Source organism: Mus musculus, chromosome 3 (assembly GCF_000001635.26).
Source record: "Mus musculus strain C57BL/6J chromosome 3, GRCm38.p6 C57BL/6J".
Taxonomy (NCBI): Eukaryota; Metazoa; Chordata; class Mammalia; order Rodentia; family Muridae; genus Mus; species Mus musculus.
Genome location: NC_000069.6, coordinates 96,311,183 through 96,322,608, shown reverse-complemented (window position 1 = coordinate 96,322,608; position 11,426 = coordinate 96,311,183). Strand labels below are relative to the sequence as shown.

At 42.3% G+C, this 11,426-nt stretch overlaps 1 non-coding gene across 1 annotated transcript; it reads right to left on the bottom strand.

Moving 5' to 3' along the window:
• Positions 1-461: 461 nt before the first annotated feature.
• n-TNgtt4 lies at positions 462-535 on the bottom strand. Its single transcript has one exon. It is a non-coding gene; the product is annotated as a tRNA-Asn (tRNA).
• Between the last annotated feature and the right edge of the window lie 10,891 nt (positions 536-11,426).

Sequence of the window (11,426 nt, the reverse complement as noted above, 5' to 3'; positions counted from 1 at the left end):
TGCAGTAACTCTCCAGGGATCAGGAGGGAATTTAAAAGGAAAAAAATATTTACTGATTTAATGAGTTCTATTGGGGCTCCTTGGGTGCTAGCTTGACCTAGGTTCTACCTGCGCAGAGCCGCGTGGCAGACCTGTCCCAGGGAGGGGCGGGGGAATCAACCTAGGGCTCAGGAATATTAAGCAAGCATCATAATGATGAATTTTGCCTTTCCTGGTAGCATGGAATGGAGAAGTTACTAAAGCCAGTGTGTCCTGTGGATAATATAGTACGTATTATTATCCTCGCTTTACAGTTGACAAACAAAACCAAAACAGTATCGGTACTCTTGTCTCTGGTCCCCCGCTCCAGATTACAGTTGGCTTCTCAAATTCCCTAGAACATTTTTTTTTTGTTAGGATAAAAGACCATAGGAATGACTCGTCGTGGAGAAAACAGCCTCTGACATATAAAAGTCACACGACGTCCCTGGGTGGGCTTGAACCACCAACCTTTCGGTTAACAGCCGAACGCGCTAACCAATTGCGCCACAGAGACACGAGCATTCTGCTAACTGTATGCTCATGGAGAGTGAGTTGTTCCACTAGCCAGTACCGGCCGTTGCAAAACTCCTGGGTCAGTTCCAGTGCCTTGAAAATCTGGAGTTTAGAGCGAAGAATACAATTGTTCTTCTCCTTTGATGCCTGTGCTTTGAGTCCATCCTACTGAAACCTGAACAACTGAACTAGCTCCCAGGCTCAGAAGCCTCGCGTCACCCTGTGACAGGTCCGCCACCTGCTCTGCGCATGTATGACCTAAATCAAGCTTGCCCTCTCTCTCTCTCTCTCTCTCCCTCTCCCTCTCCCTCTCCCTCTCCCTCTCCCTCTCCCTCTCCCTCTCCCTCTCCCTCTCCCTCTCTCTCTCTCTCTCTCTCTCTCTCTCTCTCTCAAACATTTTTTGTTGTTGCTGAGATTATCATGAAATTTCATCATTTTCCTATCCAAACTTTCCCATATACCTCCTTCTTACTCTCTTTTAAATTTATGGACTTTTAAAAAATTGTTGTTACAGATACATACACACGTGTATTGCATATGTATATATACTTCTAAATACATAAGGACAACCTGCTCATTTCTGGATAATGTTACTCGTATATATGTTTTCAGGGCTGACATTTGGCACGGGATAACCGATTGGCCTACTCTTCTCTGGGAAAGGACCTCAGAGCCCCAGAATTTCTTAGTTGCCTGTAGTTCTTTGTGTAGGGTGGAAGTCTTGTTAGCTCTCCTGTCCACTTTGGCATGTGTATTGGACTTGCTCAGCTCATGTTTGTGCAGTCATGTTGGTGAGATATTATGGGTCTAGCTTCTGACATTTCTAGGCGACACAATCTCACGGCAAGCTCCCTGATTCTCTGACTCTTCCAATCTTTCTGCTTTCTCTTCACAACGTTCCCTGAGCCTTAGATGTGAGAGTGTTTTGTGGATGTAGCCACTGGGACCGTATCCACTGGGCTCCACAACTTTGCATTTTGATTGGTTGTGATTCTTAATAATGGTCTTTGGCAATATTTTTATTACTTATTTTATTTTATTTTTTGAGATTATAATTGCATAAATTTTCCCTTTCCTCCCCCCCAAACCCTCCCATATAGTCCTGCTTGCTCTCTTTCATATTCATGGCCTATTTTTTCATTTATTGCTATAACATGCATTTGTGTGTTTGTGTACATATATACAGATGTATATGTGTATATACTTATATATTCCTAAATACAACCAGCTCAGTTTTACCTTAAGTTCTATCAATAACACACTTAAAAGGGGCCCTGCTTAAAGGGACTGCCCTGTGTGTAGTTTGTGTATGGGAAACTCAGCTTTTTCTGATGTGTTGCTATTCTTTCTACCTCGAATTCCTATAAAACCCATCAGAAATCATTTCTGTGTCCAAAAGAACTCACAGTATTTTTTTTCAAATAAAGATAATTTTAGACATCTGGAATTCATAGACCGCACACGGAGAGATGATTGCCATTTAAGTTTAGTGGCTGCCTGTGGGAAGCCACATGTGCCGTTGCAGAGTGGCACTGACTACTGCTAGGCACCACGCATAAGATTGGACAAACAACCAATGTGTACATATGCAGTAAAGTTTTTTTGCAAAGACACTGCCTGGCCCAGACATGATAATGAGGTTCTGTAAGGTACTGAGAGTATAACCAATCAGATGTGAGACATACAAATGAGGTATGATAATGAGGTTCTATAAGGTACTGAGAGAGAGTAGCCAATCAGATGAGGAACATGCAAATGAGGCTTAGTGCATAACCAATCCGGGTGTGAGACACGCCCCTCCTAGGCCTATAAAAGCAGCACCAGCTCTGGGCTCAAAGTCTTTTTGCCTCTACAATCAAGCTCTCCCAATAAACGTGTGCAGAAAAATCCTGTTGCAGCGTCGTTTTTCCTGGCCAGTCGAGCGTGCACAAGAAGTGGTGCCGAAAACCCGGGACAAGAAACATCTTCAGGCACGAGCGAAGACCCCCTGCTACAGGGAGGATTCAGAACTGCATCACGGGGAAGGAGCAGTTCATAAAGGTTCCCGCAAAACAGACTGCTGAAAAGGATCCAGCGTGAATTCAGAACTCTTCAGCTGGGGAACGGTGGTAATGAAGTGTTCCTGCAAAACAGACTGCTGAGAAAGATCCGGAGTGGATTCAAAACTCTTCAGCTGAGGAACGGCGGTACCGGTAAGTAAAAAGAAATTAATGTGAGAGGCATGCTCTCCTACGAAATAGATCTGATAATTGTTGCTGGGGTTGCTATCTTTCTTGCCTTGATCTTATATCATGGCTTTAATTGTCAACTCCCAAAATGTAAAGATACAAAAAATAGTATAAAAAATAGTAAAAAGCAGAAAATTAAGTCAATTTACCCTCCTCTCGAGGACTCTGAGTCGTTAGAATTGTCTAGCTCAGAGGATTCCAAATTATCAACAGGAGAGGAGGAAGATTTGAAGGAGGCTGCTGCAGAGTATGAGGCAGAAAGATCTGGTCCAATAGGGAGGAGTTTCAGTGCTCCCCCACCTACTCCGCCTTATGCAGATAAGAAAGCAATTGGCAATGGTCACTCTTTTTGCACTCCTAAAGGGTTGCAAAAAATATGTCAGGCTTTTCCTGTTTTTCAGGATCATGCTCAACAGCGATATTATGAGCCAATATCTCATAAACAAGTAAAAGAGCTAGCAGAGTCAGTAAGGACCTATGGAGTTAATGCCTCATTTACTCAGTCCCAAATTGATAGATTGGCTCACAATGCCATGACTCCTTTTGACTGGATGAGTGTGGTGAAGGCATGTCTTATGATGGGACAGTATCTAGATTGGAAGTCTATATGGCATGATCTGTGTTTGAGTCAGGCCCGTACTAATGCTACTGCAGGGCAACAAGCATGGAGCTTTGAAATGCTTACAGGTCAGGGTATATGGACAAACAATCAATTAAAATACCCAGTGCAGGTCTATGATCAAATTAATCAGGCAGCAGTGAAAGCTTGGAAAGCATTGCCTAATAGAGGAGAGGTATCTGGTAACTTGACAAAAATTACTCAGGGAACTAATGAGCCATTCTCTGAATTTGTGGCTCGCATGATGGAAGCGGCAAGACGTATATTTGGTGATGCTGAGGCCGCAATGCCATTAATTGAACAATTAGTTTATGAGCAATGTACCAAAGAATGTAGAAATGCTATCACACCATGGAAAGGGAAAGGGCTACAAGCATAGATAAAAGCCTATAGAAAAATAGGAGGACCTCTTTCAAATGCAGGGCTGGCTGCCGCAGTTTTGATGGCACAAGCAAAAGAAATAACCTGCTATAATTGTGGACAAACAGGTCATATACAAAAGCAGTGTACAAAGGGTAGAAAAAATAGATTTAAAAAGACAGAACCAGGTACTTGCCCAAAATGTGGGAAAGGAAGACATTGGGCAAATGAATGTAGATCAGTCAGAGATATAAAAGGAAGGCCAATACCTCAGTTTAAAGTGCAACAGCCAAAAAACGGGGTGAGGGGCCCCTGTCCCCAGGGCCCCCAAATGTATGGGGCATTTCAGACCACAGTGTCCATGAGGCCACCCAGAGACTGAGGAGAGCCACTCCGGGTTCAACAAGATTGGACATCTGTGCCACCTCCAGAGTAATTCTTACACCTCAAATGGGGTGCCAACCTATTTCATCAGACTTTAGAGGTCCCTTACCAAAGGATACAGTGGGCCTACTGTTGGGTAGGTCCTCTTCTGCTTTGAAAGGATTGATGATACATCCCAGAGTTATAGACTCAGATTATGAGGGACAAGTTAAGATTATGTGTTCTGCACCCTGAGGTATTGTAGCCATTTCTCCTAGAGATCGCATTGCTCAATTACTAATTCTTCCTAGTTTACATAACATGTTCCCTAGTAGCCAGGATTCCCGAGGAGATAAGAGACTCGGTTCTACAGGAACTAATGTGGCCTACATATCTTTAGATTTGGATAATCGTCCCACTTTACAATTACAAATAGAAGGAAAAACCTTTCAAGGTATAATGGATACAGGAGCAGATAAAAGCATTATATCCAGTAATTGGTGGCCCGCTTCTTGGCCTGTTAATCAATCGTCACATAGCTTACAAGGATTAGGATATGAGGCTACCCCAACTATAAGTGCAAAATCCTTACAATGGAAAGATAAAGAAAAAAGAACAGGGCTTTTTCAACCTTATGTACTCCCTTTACCTATAAACTTATGGGGAAGAGATGTGTTGTCAGCCATGAACTTTATATTGACTAATGATTACTCTCAGAAAAGCAAGGAAATGATGAAAGGAATGGGATATATACCTGGACTAGGTCTTAGAAAAAACTTACAAGGTAGAATTTCACCAGTTAAAGCCACAGAAAAAGTAGATAAAAAAGGGCTGAGTTTTTTCTAGGGGCCACTGAGGAGCCTTTGCCCATTCCATGGCGTACAGAGGACACGGTGTGGGTGCCTCAGTGGCCTTTACCCTCTGAGAAGTTAAAAGGAGCTAAAGAATTAGTACAAAAACAATTAGACCTGGGACATGTGGAACCCACTCAATCACCCTAGAACACCCCTATTTTCATTGTAAAGAAGAAGTCAGGTAAATGGAGATTGTTACATGACCTAAGAGCCATTAACGCACAAATGCAAGTTATGGGTCCTGTACAAAGAGGACTCCCCCTACTCTCAGCTCTACCTAAGGATTGGAGAATTATAGTAGTAGATATTAAAGATTGTTTCTTTTCCATTCCATTAAATAAGAAAGATAAACCTAGATTTACATTCACCTTGCCTTCTATTAATCATATGGAGCCTGATAAAAGGTACCAATGGCGGGTATTACCCAAAGGAATGGCAAATAGCCCTACAATGTCAGTTATATGTAGGAAAAGCTTTGCAACCGGTTAGAGATGGTTTCCCCTCCTTAAAAATTTGTCATTATATGGACGATATAGTGATTTGTGGACCTAAAGAAGAAAGTATACAGCAAGCTTATGGCTTGCTTAATGAAACTTTAAAAAATAATGGCTTGATTATTGCACCAGAAAAAGTACAGCAGTCTAATGTTAGTCATTTTTTAGGAGCCACTATTACTTTACGATGTGTCACCCCACAAAAGATTAGTATAAGAAAAGATCATCTAAAGACATTAAATGATTTTCAAAAATTATTAGGAGATATAAATTGGATTAGACCTTATTTAAGGATCCCTACTTCGGAATTAAAACCTTTATTTCAAATTGTAGAAGGAGACTCACATATTACCTCATTAAGACAATTAACACCTGAGGCTTCTGATGTTCTTAAGAAAGTGGAAAAGGCGATCCAAACAGCAGCACAGTTAACTCGTATAAATGAGCAAGAACCTTTGTGCCTATGCATATTACACACCATCAATTTGCCAACTGCTGTGCTATGGCAAGATGGTCCATTAGTATGGATACATCCACATATATCCCCTAATAAGACTATAGAGCATTATCCCACCATGGTAGCAAATATGGCCCACAAAGGGATAAAAACTTCAATTACTCACTTTAAAAAAATGCCTGATAGCATAATTGTCCCTTATACTGTCGCACAAATGCAAATACTGTGTGCTACTATAGATGAATGGGCCATTCTTAGATGCAGTTTTTCTGGTTTAATTGATAATCATTATCCTAAACATCCGTTATTACATTTTATGTTATTACATCCAGTAATATTTCCAAAGGTAACAGCTAATACCCCTATAAAGAGAGCCATTGATATTTATACAGATGGATCAAAAACAGGAATTGGAAGTTATATAATCAATGAAAAGGCTATAAGGTTGCAATTTACACCAAGAGCCCCTCAATTGGTAAAATGTTTGGTGGTTTTAGAAGTTTTTAAAAGATTTCCTATGCCCATAAATATTATCTCTGATTCTGTTTATGTAGTTAATGCGGTTCTAACATTAGAGACTGCCAAAAATTTTAAGCAGTCTAGTCCAGTATCTAAAATTTTGAGGAAAATACAAAATTGTATTTTGATGCGTGAGCATCCCTTTTATATTCAACATATTAGAGCACATACATCATTACCTGGACCTATGGTTAAGGGAAATGCAATTGCTGACTCAGCCACCAGAGACATGGTTTTCCTATCACAAAGTTCTATAAAAAGTGCTAAGAATTTTCATCAGCTTTATCATGTCCCTGCTTCTACATTAGGACAAAAATTTAAGCTCACACGAACAGAAGCCCGAGATATTGTCCTACAGTGTGGTAAATGTGTAGAATTTATTAATGCACCTTCCGTGGGTGTTAATCCTCGCAGATTGCGACCCCTAGATGTTTGGCAATTAGACGTCACGCATATCCCATCTTTTAGAAAATTACAATATGTACATGTATCTATCGATACCAGTTCTGGTGTCCTACATGCCTCTCCCTTGACAGGGAAAAAAGCAGTTCATTTCATATCTCACTGCTTAGAGGCTTGGGCTGCATGGGGCAAGCCCCTAGTGTTAAAGACAGATAATGGTCCTACATATACTTCTTCTAAATTTAGCCAATTTTGCAAACAAATGCAAGTAAAACATATTACTAGATTGCCCTATAATCCACAGGGCCAAGACATCATTGAGAGAGCCCACCGCACTCTAAAACAATATTTACAAAAACAGAAAGGGGAAATAGAGGCTATGACGCCAAAGATGGCTCTATCCCTTGCAATATTTACTCTTAATTTTCTAAAATTAGATGATGCTAAAAGATCACCAGCTGAAAGGCATGGACAATGGCCTCAATCGCCCAATGAAATGGTCAAATGAAAAAATGTCCTTGATAATAAATGGTATGGCCCGGATCCTATCTTAATCAGGTCCCGGGGAGCTATTTGTGTTTTTCCACAGGGTGAAGAAAATCCACTTTGGGTCCCGACGCGACTGACAAAGACCCTGAAAGAACAAGATAAACCCCAAGATGATTCTCCTGCTCCTGATGATTGAAACCAGGATAAGTATACCTTTATGGGCCATAGTAAGATCATGGCCAGTACCTTTACCGGTACATTCCAATTCTTCTACCTAGCCTTTGTTTTTTGCAAAGAAATGTTTTTTAGATGTGCCTTATGCACGACAAACTCCTCAAGAGCCACGGGTGTATAAGAGTACTAGTTTTCATTTAAATTATACATTATGCTTTGTGCATAATGTAGATAAACCTTTTACACCCTGTATATTTTTTAAGAAAAAGATTATCTCTAATTGGACAGATCAAATTAATACTGCTGACACTATAAGTCAAATAGCAGAAAAAACGTCTAAAACATTGCTTACCCTACAAAGGGTAGATTCTCATATCACCTCAGAGTTAATGTTAGTGAATCAGAGAGTAGATATTTTACAACATGACATGGAACAGATGATGGATGTCATACAAATGAGTTGTGTGGCATCCACTTTGCATGTGTGCATTACTCCCAATAGGTACATTAATAATTCTTTTATTAAAAGTACAGACCTATCAAATTACCTGAAGGGGAACTGATCGCAAGAGCTGGAAAGGTTGCAGACGAGGCTGCAGATACAAATCCTAAACCTTAATGGGACCAGAGTGGAACCAGTGACCCTTGGAGACTTTACCTCTTGGCTTACCTCTACTTTTTCTTACTTTAAGGAATGGGTGAGAGTGATTTTGTTTGGTGCTGCCATATGCTGTGGACTGGTGTTCATGCTCTGATTGGTATGCAAATTCAGAACTCAACAAAAACGTGACAAGGTGATTATAACTCAGGCACTTTTAGCTATTAAAAACGGCTCCTCCCCTAAAATTTGGTTATCTATGCTCAAGAATTAGTCAACATGAGATTAGATGAGAGAGACTCAACGATCATTGATCAGCCCTTGCTCATCAATAGGGTGATCATGATTACCCCACTAATTCATTTTTTGGCTGGCCTCTTTTGCAGAGTTCGCCCTAGGTCATTTAGCAGTTATTGTCACACAGCACTGCGATATCCAGAGACGGGCAACTTTCCTCATACACAGTCCAACCTAAGACATGGGGCCCGGTGGTGATAGGGTTACCCTATGACGGGTAAGGCTGTGACATTAGAAAAACGACCTAAAACAGGAGCCACGGCAGATGAGCATAATTACACAGGCCTAGTCCAGCCTCATTTTATTAAAACAAACAGGGGGAGATGTGGGAAGCCACATGTGCCGTTGCAGAGTGGCACTGACTACTGCTGGCCACCACGCATAAGATTGGACAAACAACCAATGTGTACATATGCAGTAAAGTTTTTTGCAAAAACACTGCCTGGCCCAGACATGATAATGAGGTTCTGTAAGGTACTGAGAGTATAACCAATCAGATGTGAGACATACAAATGAGGTATGATAATGAGGTTCTGTAAGGTACTGAGAGAGAGTAGCCAATCAGATGAGGAACATGCAAATGAGGCTTAGTGCATAACCAATCCGGGTGTGAGACACGCCCCTCCTAGGCCTATAAAAGCAGCACCAGTTCTGGGCTCAAAGTCTTTTCGCCTCTACAATCAAGCTCTCCCAATAAACGTGTGCAGAAAAATCCTGTTGCAGCGTCGTTCTTCCTGGCCAGTCAAGCGCGCACAAGAGCTGCCCACCTGCGACCATGCTCCTTGGAAGTAAGGCCTAAGAGACAGGATTTCTGCTCAACAGCAACTGGGCACTTCTGGTTTCCGAGGAGGCTGATTTTAGCTTCATGGTGCCTGTTCTTTAGGACACACCACGGATTCCTGCCCTTTTAAGCAAAACTGAAAGGAAAAGTAATGGCTTGGGACCCCCAAGACTATGTTCTCAGCACGGAGGAGACAGGGAAGCAGGAAATAAGACAGGAGACAGAGGAGGAGGGAGAAGGGAAGAGAACAAAGTAGAGGGGGCAGGGATATTTGTCCTGGACTGGGACACAGGACTGCCTCTGGATAGAGAGGAGACAGATGTGGCACATAGGCAAATGGCAGTTTATAAAGGCACAAGAGGAAACCCCTACGATGGGATGTTTAATTTTGATTGGGCATATGAATTAGGTGAGCCAAAGAGGGCTTTTGATTGCTGGACTTCAGTACTTTGATAGCAGGCCTTGGTAGTCAGCCTCAGGGGGAGGAAGTGGCCAAATAAGGGAATAGACCATGGTGGCCAGCTTCAGGAATGTAATCTAATGATTTTTAGCAAGGCGGAGAGAGTGGGGGAGAAAGACAAGGCCTGCCTGAGTCATGCTTACCACACTCAAGCTGGCCAGAGTCTCCTGAGAAACCACCATTCACTGTGGGGAGCAAGCCCATCATGTAGTCAAGCAACCCTGAGGAGGCAGCACTGGTCATATGTGCATTAAATGTTCTAGTACAGAGACAGTGAACTCAAACGCAGTGAGGGAATCTATACCCACAGCGCCAGATTCTCCTAACACCCACAGTCCCACAGATGACATCAGGATGGAGTAGGTAGCACAAGCGTGTCTGTCCTGCAGGAGCCAGCTTTACACTACAGCTCACTGGTTGTATCCTAGGAACACGAGGCAAGTGGGGCGTTTCCAAGGAACTAGACAGGCAGGCAAGAAACTGCTCAAAAAACAAGGGCTTCCCACAGCAGGCAGGGAAGAGCAACTTCTGCCTTGGCTGGCAAGGGTGCTGTCCAAGGTCTGGGTCAGATTGTGGCAACCGTGCCTCTGTGGCTTAGTGTGAAGTGTCAGAGTTCTAGGGCTCTCTGCCCTGGAACCTGCAAGAGGCCAGTCGGGTATAATATCCCTGGCTTGCAATCTCTGCATAATGTCTGAAAATGCTGTTCCAAACTAGAGACAGAGAAACTAAAGTGGATGCCTTTCCTTTATGGCCTTGACCTGGTGCAGGAAATTCTTTTGTAACTTCCCGGCATTGCCCAGAGGACTGGAGGCTGTTTTCTTTATCTTAAAAGCTGAATTTTACTGTATTGCCTTGAGGTTGGATTTCCTGTTAGTTTGCTTTCAGTTGCTGTGATGAAGGCTGGGATTAGGAGCCGGTCCAGGAGGGTTTATTTCATTCACATTACTTTGTTTGTTTGTTTGTTTAAATAAGAAAGCTTTTTTATCTTATTTGTTGTTTGTATATGCTTGTGCCTATTTGTTTAAAGGCAGGTGAGGGAAGGGCAGAGGTCAGGTTTTGCCTTCCACTGTGGAGTTCCCAGGACTGAACTCAGATCGTCAACATTTGGTGACAAGCTCCTCCACCCTACTGAGTCGTTTCACCCAGAACCTTATTTCTGTTGTTCACTTTTCATGAAGCCTCCCCAAGTTCTAAGAAGTATAAACAAAATTCAAAATCCATTTTTTTTCTCATTAAGAGTATAGTTCTCGGGTCAACTCTGTTGGCAGGTATTGCTAGGAATATAGACTATTTCCTTCTTCAAACTCCAAAGGGCTGGAGAGTACAGATGCTAACCGTGGTGAGTGGCTTCTTATGTCCAGGGTATGCCTCCTCCCCAACCCCCACCCTCGACCTCTTGTCTGGGTTTCCAGGGCTCTGGATCTGCCCAGGACATTCCTCCTGTAGCCGCTCTCCCATTGGCCAGCCCAAGGTCCAGCTGGAATCATGAACCTTCTAGCCAATGGAATTTCTTTGATCATTTGAGGTGTCTAAATCAAGTTCTACACATGTACACCATTTGGTCTGGTCCGAGAGCAAATCTAATGGACAGTTTCGTAAGTTCCAGACACAGTGCTACTAATTAGAAGCTTAAGAAATTTTGAAAAGGGAGATCTTGCATTGGCTGGGAATTGAGCCCAAGTCCCCCATGTGGGAGGCGAGAATTCTACCACTGAACCACCAATGCTCCCCATGCATCTAGTTTTGAAGGGCAGCAGGATCTAATTTAACAATTAATGTGCTTTCCTATGATCTAAA